Source organism: Hypomesus nipponensis, chromosome 7 (genome assembly GCF_054491055.1).
Source record: "Hypomesus nipponensis isolate SF chromosome 7, ASM5449105v1, whole genome shotgun sequence".
NCBI classification, from domain to species: Eukaryota; Metazoa; Chordata; class Actinopteri; order Osmeriformes; family Osmeridae; genus Hypomesus; species Hypomesus nipponensis.
The window spans coordinates 14,277,926-14,287,457 of NC_140367.1; positions in this window are offsets into that span (position 1 = coordinate 14,277,926).

The following is a 9,532-nucleotide window of genomic DNA, read 5'->3' on the forward strand; positions in this document are numbered from 1 at the left end:
TCATTGGTCAACCTCCCTCTCAGTGTTGCCAGATGCACGATAATTATCCTCCAAATACAATCTTTTTGAGCCTTTGCCATTTCCAATCTGGTAACACTGAGCACTGTGTTATCATTATTGCTTTAATATATTGGCTTAAGTTTCTTATATTAATACTTCCTGCGGCCTGCTCTTGTAGACTCAATTTTTGTCAGAGTACACATTATTACAAACTTTCGTTTCTCAACGTTTCTCAGATATGGTCTGAATTATTTAAAGGTCTCTTCAGACAGCTGGCAAAACAGACATATAAACAAATGTGCAATATATATTTAAAATACTAGTGGTGGGCCGTTATCAGCGTTATAGTGCTGGGTTAACATGAGACTCTTTTCGGGCGATAGGAAAAATATCGCCGTTAATCTATTCTCAAAGTTGGGTTGGGAGCTGGGTCTATGCTACGCAAGCTTTGATGACTTTCACCTTGATATTTTAGCGCGGATGTATACCTAGCCGAATTGCACTGAAGGGGGTGAGAACGAGTCTTCGAACCTGTGTGTACGAAATTATCACAACAAATGTGACGTGCTAACATGGATGCAGCTATGAAGCTGCCTGGTTTGTTTCAGGGAAAATGTATTGTTAAGAAGCTTCCCAATGGAAACCTCAACAAGACTAAGGTTGTTTTGCACCTTTTGCTATGCGGAATTAGTTTACTGTACGAGTTCTTCTAGTCTCAAATACCACCTAAACGCAAAGCATCCCTTAGCTAATGCGGAAGATGCCGGGCCAAGCACTAATGTACCGCAGAGGAACAGTCGTCGTCAAACTACATCACAAACTACAGTTTGTGATGCATTTTGGAAACAGAAGATGAACCCCTGGTCTAATGCGCCACCTGGCTTGAGAAACCTGTTCTCAAAGACTTACTATTAGTCATTATTTGGGTAGCACACATTCTGAATGCCTTCGGCGGAATTCAAATGAGACATTTTAATCTAGATAAACACCAAGATTACAGTGAGATTAATCTATATTTAAAAAAAATTACCACCACTAATATATACATTTATTCACAGAGTCAAGATCAATAAGGAGTCCTACATGCTTGGCTTCCAACAGCTCCCCCCTGTTGTGGGGACTGTTGAGCCAGTAGTGTTGGAAGCAGAGGGTACTACTAGACAAGGGTATTTAATTAGGCTACCTACGACTCAATGTGTCTAATAATCCACACTGAGACAGACAGAAGAGGAAGGGAAGAGGTTTGTGTTTGAGCTCTGTGGTAATACACATATTTGTTGGTACACCAGAGGTAACTTTCCCAGAGTAATGTCAGGGACAATTTTGTGTCATCACAGTGTTGATGTCTGGTTGCCACGAGAACAAATCCACCCATCAACGTGAAACCCATCATTAGCTTCAGTAATGTTCTCTTTTTTTTTTCTTCTCTCACTTCTCTCTCTTCCACTTTTTTTCTCTCTTCTCTCCGTTTCTTTCAATTTCTTTCTGTCTTTTGCGCTCTCTCTCTGTCCCTTTTGCTATCTTTCTCCTTCCTACTCAATCTGACTCTCTCTCTGTCCTCAGTACTGATTCGACAAGCAACCTTTTGAATAGGTTCCATGTTTTTCTGTTTACTTTGATCGAATCAAATCAACAGCCATGTGCAATTTTGCTAGCAGGTGAAGAATACAAACAACGAAAATCACCAGTTAACTTAATTTAAATTTGCAAGAACTATAGAGTAATACAATAACAGGTTGAATGAACTGACAACATAAGTTATACGACTGCACAGAGGCTCGTGTGCCCCCTCACGGTGTGAAGCGTGTGTCCGTGCTATTCTCCGACATGCACAATCACTGCTAATAGACGGCCATTTGTACATCCCTATTGCTGATACCGTGTATCAGTATATTGATCCCCCTACACTTAAACATACACTGTTGTGCATGTATGAGCCATCTTACATTGCAAACTGTGGACAATACCATTGTCTTCTTTGTGTGACACTGTCGAGAATGAGACAATGAGAGAAAGATTGAGCTGGTGAACCGTGTCAGGTCTAACACAGATCCCTTTAATATGCACTTTTTGTATATTACAACATTTTTTAACTGCATGTGTGCGTGTGTGTCTTCATTCCTGTGCATTTATGATGAACCTTACTTGCATGCAGACTGTCTCCCTGGGGCTGTCTGTCTGTTTATGACTGATCCCTCCCTCTCCCTGTCTCTCTCTCTCTGTTCCTCTTTCTCTTCCGCAATCTCTCTCCTCTCTCTCTTGCTCTCTATCTCTTTCTCTCTCTCAAATTGTATTAATCAGAAGAATAGTTAAGTATTCAGGTGCAGGGTAAAGGTCTTTTGTTGTCAAGTCTCCCCTCTGCATACACACTGAGATAGTGTAGGGGTTTAACAACCATTTATGAACCATCTGTGGTCATGTTGCTCATGGCAGGGTCAGGATAGAGATTCCATTCCTTTTTAGTGCTCTGGGAGTCAGAGAGAGCCACAGCTATGCAGTCAGACAGATAGCCAGCTATGAAATGACTCAAGGGCCTTGGAGTGTGTGGATGTAGGTAGTGTGTATATGTGGGGATGAGGGGAAAGAGAGGCAAAGAGAAGGGAGCATTCTCTTGTACCGGTGTCACCTTGCTTCCCTGCTTTGTGTCATGAGTTGTTTACACAGGGGAAAGTGTCTGGGTTTGGATGATTCAGATAGAGGCTCTCACATATCTATTATTCTACTTCTCTCTCCAATCCTCCTCCTCAAAGCCTCTTGTCCTCTTCTACCTCTCCATCTCCAACTGTTTTGGTTGGTAAGGACACACATACATACACCCGCACACAATCTCAGCCTGAGGGCTGCCACAATTAAAAGTTTTTTAATCTCAATGTTCATAATGATCCTTCAATAAGTATTAGACTCACAGTTAAATCAAGAGGAAACAAGCAGCAAATAACATCCACAACTTTGAATGGGTTCAGCTGTGCTCTCCCCCTGGACACACACACACAGGCACACGATTTTTCCAGCACTTGACAGGCTACCAAGGTATTTTTTAATAAAGTTGCACAAACAGGGTTAATTGTCTGTCTGCTCTCCTGCTTGATTACTGTTCAATTGAAAAACAATTAATCTTCAGCACTTCAGATCAGAACAAGACATATCGCACACACACTCAGGGGCAGCAAGTTCAGTTAGCAAAAAGACTAAATTAAATTACAGAGTGAGTGTGTCTGACACGATGGGAAGTGGATTTCTGCCCATTCACTGTGAAGGTAAGATTAGTCGAATAATCCCTTGGTATCCCATAAGCCTTTACTGATAGACTGCTGCAGATGTTGTGATTACAACCCAACTCAGCGTGTGCAGAAGGAACCTCTATTTATAGTGAAGATCAAGGTATAATCAAGTGCACAGAGAATAGAACACCCCCAAATAATATACTTCCCGTCCACTGAGCATTACATATATAGGAGTATGTATTGTCAAGTTTAGCAGTGACATGCCATGCTTTTGAGTATATTTGTATGTGTGGCTCGAAGTTTACAGCCATATGTCATGCTAGATTTGCAACGTTCCATTTCTTGAATGCTAAGCTAACAGAATCTGACTGGGGTGAGCATGTGGACTTGTAGTGGTGTTAAGATTTCTCTGTAAATTGAACGCAAAGGGAAGTTAAATTTAATGCGCCATTCTCTTTGTATTGCCCAGCTCGTCTGTTACCCCTCACAGACAGAGTCCCCAGTGCTCATGAAGATAACTGAATCAAATGCATGCCTCGGCAACCTCTGTCTTTTGAGCAGTGAAAATGTTTGTCACTCAATTTTTTTGGTTCAAATGTTAACCCTTTCCTGCCTAAAACAAAATTCCATATACTCTTGAAATCTGATATTCATATTAATATTTTACAAATTTTCATATTAAATCATACACCTTAACTGTTTATACCATATTGAAGAGGAGAACTAGGGGATTTTTATGATGTGAATAAATATGTGATTACTTAAACAAATCATCCTTTATCAAGGTGATTTCAGGAAGCCATTTTTTACAAAAATCTTCTCCATCCACCATACCTCTACCCTGGCTGACAGCCAACTTAGCCCCACCCACAAAAAAATGTGGTCGGGAAGTTGGGTCTGGGGAAGCTCGGTTGGGGAAAAACTATGTCCAAACAGGAGCTGTTTGTCCCAATGAAATGGTCAGGGCTGGCTTTATACAATGATGGACAGATGATCAACAGTAACGTAATCAACCACATCACCAAAGAGTGCTTGGGTTGAATTTGTTTTCAAAAAACAACACATTACGTTGCTCTTATTAGTTGTAGGTCTATCCAATTGAGCGAAGAGCCTTTTTTTTTTTTTTTTTTACGAGTTCAGTTGAAACACGCCCCATACTCACAGCCCAACGGAGAGTTATCAGACTCATTCTGACTAGAATTATGAGTATGGCAACGGTGGAGATGGAGGAATACTTTGAGTAGGTGGAATATCCACACATCTGTGGGCAATATAGAACAGAAGACAGATTAGAAATATCATGTTTTGATTAAAAGTTATGACCATTATAGTGATTAGTGGAAACATGGGGGAAACCGTTATTCCTCTCCCCCAAAAGTAATTTGAGTTGGGGCTAGATACTCCTCTCCGTAACGCAAAAACGTTTGATTTTCTTCCACAAGCGACCAAATTGGCCAAACAAGGCTTGTAGATTTAGCTTAAAGTACTGTAATGTACATAATCTAGGTAGTTCATGTTATTTTTCCAAGTTTCACAGAAATCTTCTAAAATCGAGGCTAAACAGTGCTACTACCGTCTTAGCTGCCTGTCACGAAAGGCCAAACTGGACAGGTAATTAAGGGCGTTCTGTAAAGAACTGATGTCCACTCAATAGTTAGTTAAGTGCAAGGTTCTCTATTGAACAACGTGGAGGTAACACAGGCATGTCCTTAGCATTAGCCCAAGACTCACTTATATTAGGCTGATCTCCTTCCGGTGACGTCACTCATAAGGTCACATATACACGTGCACATTATATGACATGTTCCACATGGACTGACGTCATGCAGCGCTGCAGCCGGATGCAGGTGGCTGACTTGAAACAGTGAATTCTGGTTAGACTTTTTGTACGACTTGAGACGGCGCCGAGCGCATTTTGTCAAGAGCAACTACACGGGTTCTAATGACAACACAGCTATTTCATGTTTGGCCAGACTCCCAAATTACAACTTTGACGCATGTTTTGTCAATTTCCTTCAAAACCTTGAATTTGCTCAAATCCGGACCAAACAGTTTAATTGAATAAAAAATTTGATGCAGGGTTTTAGTCCGCCTCTTCACTAACGGAAAGACTAAGTTTAATTATAAAATAAAGTAAGCAAACAGCGTTTGATCGGCCATGACTGACGTCGACGCAGCAAACCACGAGAAGCAGGAATGTCCAACTTTAAGGAGGCGTTATTAACCCCTCCCCGACTGCAAGCGGCTACTCTCGCCGGTCGTTTCATGCAGCCGTAGTCCATGTCAAGCGCACCTATTCTTTCCTGAAAAAACTCAAGTCACTCCCACAAACAAATTCTTTGTAAGTAAAACATTTAGACTTTTAATTGACAAAACTGACAACATATATTAAGAAACTTGTCTTTACTCATAATAACGTCTCCGATTTCAATTTGTAGGGGTAAATATAACACTGTAGGCAATTTCCCATGGTATGCGCTCAGGGGCGCAAAAAGTGGGTATGCACTATATGCGGCGCATAGGGGCGCCGCACCATGGGGGCGCCAAAGCAATGGTAAAAATTAATACATTTAAAAATATTAAATATTTTTGGGGTATTTTCTATATATAGCTGCTGTTGTGCGTTTCTGCATTTCCACAATGTTATAAAACATTTTAGAACCGCTAGGGTAGGCGCCCTATCTCATAAAATAGAATTTTGACATCTAGAGGGAGCGGGGGCGCCGTGAGCGCTGAGCGAGCAGTTAAGAGTATTGAGTTGTCGTCTATGGAAAATTATGGACAAAGCAAAAAAGCTGTCGGGGGCTAAAAATAGAAAAAGAAATAGGGAAAGGGAGATGGCATGTCAAGGGATGCAACAGTAGTAGTAAATAAGTGGATGGTTAAAGGCAACAGGTAGGATTTAAAGTGTGACGTTTGTGCCTGGAGGCTTGCAAATATTCATGTTAACAGACTAGCTAGCGTTTGCTAACACTGGGAATGTAGCAGCCAAATTTGGGTTTAAGGCTGGTTTAGAATATGCAAAACCGAGGTTGCTGAGCTGAAAACTGGAAAATATAAGGTAGCATGTACAATAAATGACAAGAATCTGGAAACATAACTAATGCAATAACTCTGGTTTACATTAATCATGCACAGTGTGCAATCATGCACAGATTTTTTTTACCAAACTTGGAGACTTACATGACAAATATTCATGTTAACAGACTGTTTTCAGACTAGCTAGTGTTTGCTAACATGAGCTAAAGTGGGGTTGCTTACAGATGAAGTCTGATTAGTTCCAATGCCAAATCGAAATAATTTAACATGTTTTGTTATAGGCTAAGCTAATCTTGCCATTGCGAATGAATGCATTTCTGTATCAAAACCCTGCATGTGGGAAATATAACAATTAGCCATTGTCTGACAGTGGGGACGTAGTAAACAAATCAGAACGCAAATTTAAACATCCGCAAAGCATATGCTCGAATGCCATCAATGATGATTTATTTGTAATGAAAATGAAGTAGACCTTCATGAAAAAAGTGGGATACAATAATGTAGTTGAGGGGTAATGATTAGGTTACCACTTGTCACAATATGGTTGCCACAATTTGTCGAGCCCTGAATATACCTATGCTATATATACATAATTATTTATAATTATAGTAGGCCTACAGTGACTGATATACTTTAAAATTAACCTTTATTATTTAAAGCCTATACATGATGATGTCCGGCACACTTTTTTTTTTAAGGGGTTGGGGGGCGCCAAAATTGTTGCTGCATACCCCTCTGACACTGGGTAGTTGCACCCCTGTATGCGCTCTGGCTCCGCCTCGGAAAACAATAGGTGTGTTCGACTTCATGCAGCGCCGGCGTCGCCTGCTGCCACCTGCAACCCGGCTGACTTGAAGCAGCCAATGGCATTCTCAGCTTCAAGGCAGCCGGCTGCAGCCGACACACCTACTGGCTGCCGTTGCTGACAATACATTTATTGTCAGCAACCCCTCCCAGTAACCCCTTAACCAATGGTACGTCCTTTGAGCTTACGTTGTCATGAGTATCTGGCAGTTTTCAGAAATAAAATCGGTGATTGGATGGCAAAGATATTAAGGCGGGAACTATGGGATTTATATTTCCCATATTTGAATGGTCCGGCAGGAAAGGGATGTCATTTGAAGGCAGGGATTGAGAACATACATTTTTGCTATGTTAGAGGTTAGAGGAGCAGAGGAACAATATTTTAGCCTGTGCTTGTGTGGCTGAATGGTGAGAGTTTTTATTTTTTATTTCTTGGTGGTACTATGACTTAGCCTATTTTTTTTATTATAGTCTACTTATCAAGCATTCATTATGACTTCTTATCACTCTATTATCACTCTTTAACCCACCTGTATCTGTTTTTGATAAGGGTCAGGCAGTCAGGTACAGCACTCTGTCTAACGGACTAACATAAACATACTTTTGCTAGCCTACCTGCTGCAAAATTACACCAAGACAAGTAGAGCTATTTAATCCATCAGTTTATAAATGGCCAAATATTCAGAGCTCCATCTTGTGACACATGGAACAGAAACCCTCATATTGGCAATATATTGCACTGCTTCTGCAGCTGCTGATGACCGATGTGCCTTATTCCAGATGGAAGCACACTTTCCCATTGCGCTTCGGTACACTGTTACCACGGAAACAATAAACAAAGCTATCTAAAGTAGCTGCTGCATTGATATCAGTAATACTGGCTAATAGAAAAGTTTTGTGTAATAAGTATTGTACTTTGTGTAAAGTTACTTTACTATAGAACTGTTAAGAAGTTGTATAGTCCGGCGGTCATTATCTTAAAATAAATCCCCACGGGATGAACAGTACAGGTTAGCTAAATAATTGTAACCTTAGACAAGCTTACTGACGTTACAGAAAAGTGAACTGTTGTTGATAATCTAGAAAATGTTAATTGTAACTGTACACAAAATGTACTGTAACCATAATCTGCTTTTTAAAAAGATCAATGTTTGACATCCAACTAGTGCTAGCCCAACTGTCAGTTGTCGTGTAGAAGTTGGCTTAGAAATGTTGGTTTTACCTGTAAATGCTTCTTTAAATTAGATGTGGATTCCTTGGATAGGGACATGTTCACAGTGGGGAGGCATAAACTGCATTGTACTGTAATATTATTTACACTTTCAGACTTAAACACAAAAAAGTGGCGATATTTCCAGCCAGTTTTTAATTTTAACAGAAGCAAACCCAGATTGGTCATGTGATGATTTGAACTTTAAGTATTCTAAGTCTTACAGTACTAAGTGGTGTACCTAATGTGGTGTACTAAAAAGTAGCTAAACAAACCAGACAATGCATCGATTATACACAGTATACCACTTTAATAGGTTATGGTTTAAACTAGCAATGTGCAAAAGTGCAAAACATTCAACTCCAAATTACTTAAAGATACAGTATTTTCTTATTTCTTACAAAGCTGATATTAAATTAAATACCTACAATATATACTGATCTGGGATTGTTGAAAACGGACCTGCTGTATCATCATCTGTAGCACTGGCACTTCTGGGCAGGAGGCGTTGGTTGTGGCCCAGCTCCAAAATATTTCAACAGTGCTCCTGGGGAAGATTCATATGAGGACATGGTAGACGGATCAGAATATTCATTTAACAACAAATGATTTTACACAGCAGCAAGCCATCTGAGCACAACTCTTAATCTATAGCTAGCTAACTGAGCCATAATGATATTGAAATATTATGACAATTACCCCAAAAGGGTAGGATCTATGCAAGCTACTCTAGGCTAGCTTTGTTAGCGAGCTTAACTGTCAACTAGCCAGTTTACGTTAGCTCACAAGTCACAACGTAGCCTAGTTAGCAAACCTATAGCAAAGTTCAATGGCAATCTAAATTGATTTTGAAATTGTTTTTAGGTAGTGTGCATTCGCCTAGGTAAATCCGCCTAGGTGAATGCATACTAGCAAAAGAAATGGCCATTTTAACGGGGGGATCTAGCTATTGATATATTTTGTTAGCTAGCTAGTCTAAGTGTTACACTAAAATGATAGCTAGCTAGCTCTAGCTAACGTTGAAGGCTTGTTTGACGCATGTATCTCTCGACAGTAAATGTTTATGGTTAAAAACAAATTAATCATGCAAACATACCTTGATCTTGCTGTTATTTGTCTTCATCTGTTTTCTTTTCTCTGCACCGGAAGAATGTCTTTTTTTGTGACATTGCTTTTTGCCGTGTCAGATTGCGATTGCCGACTGATCTTTTCTGTTCTTGAACAATCGATAGCTGTTGCTGGATGAGTGCTGACA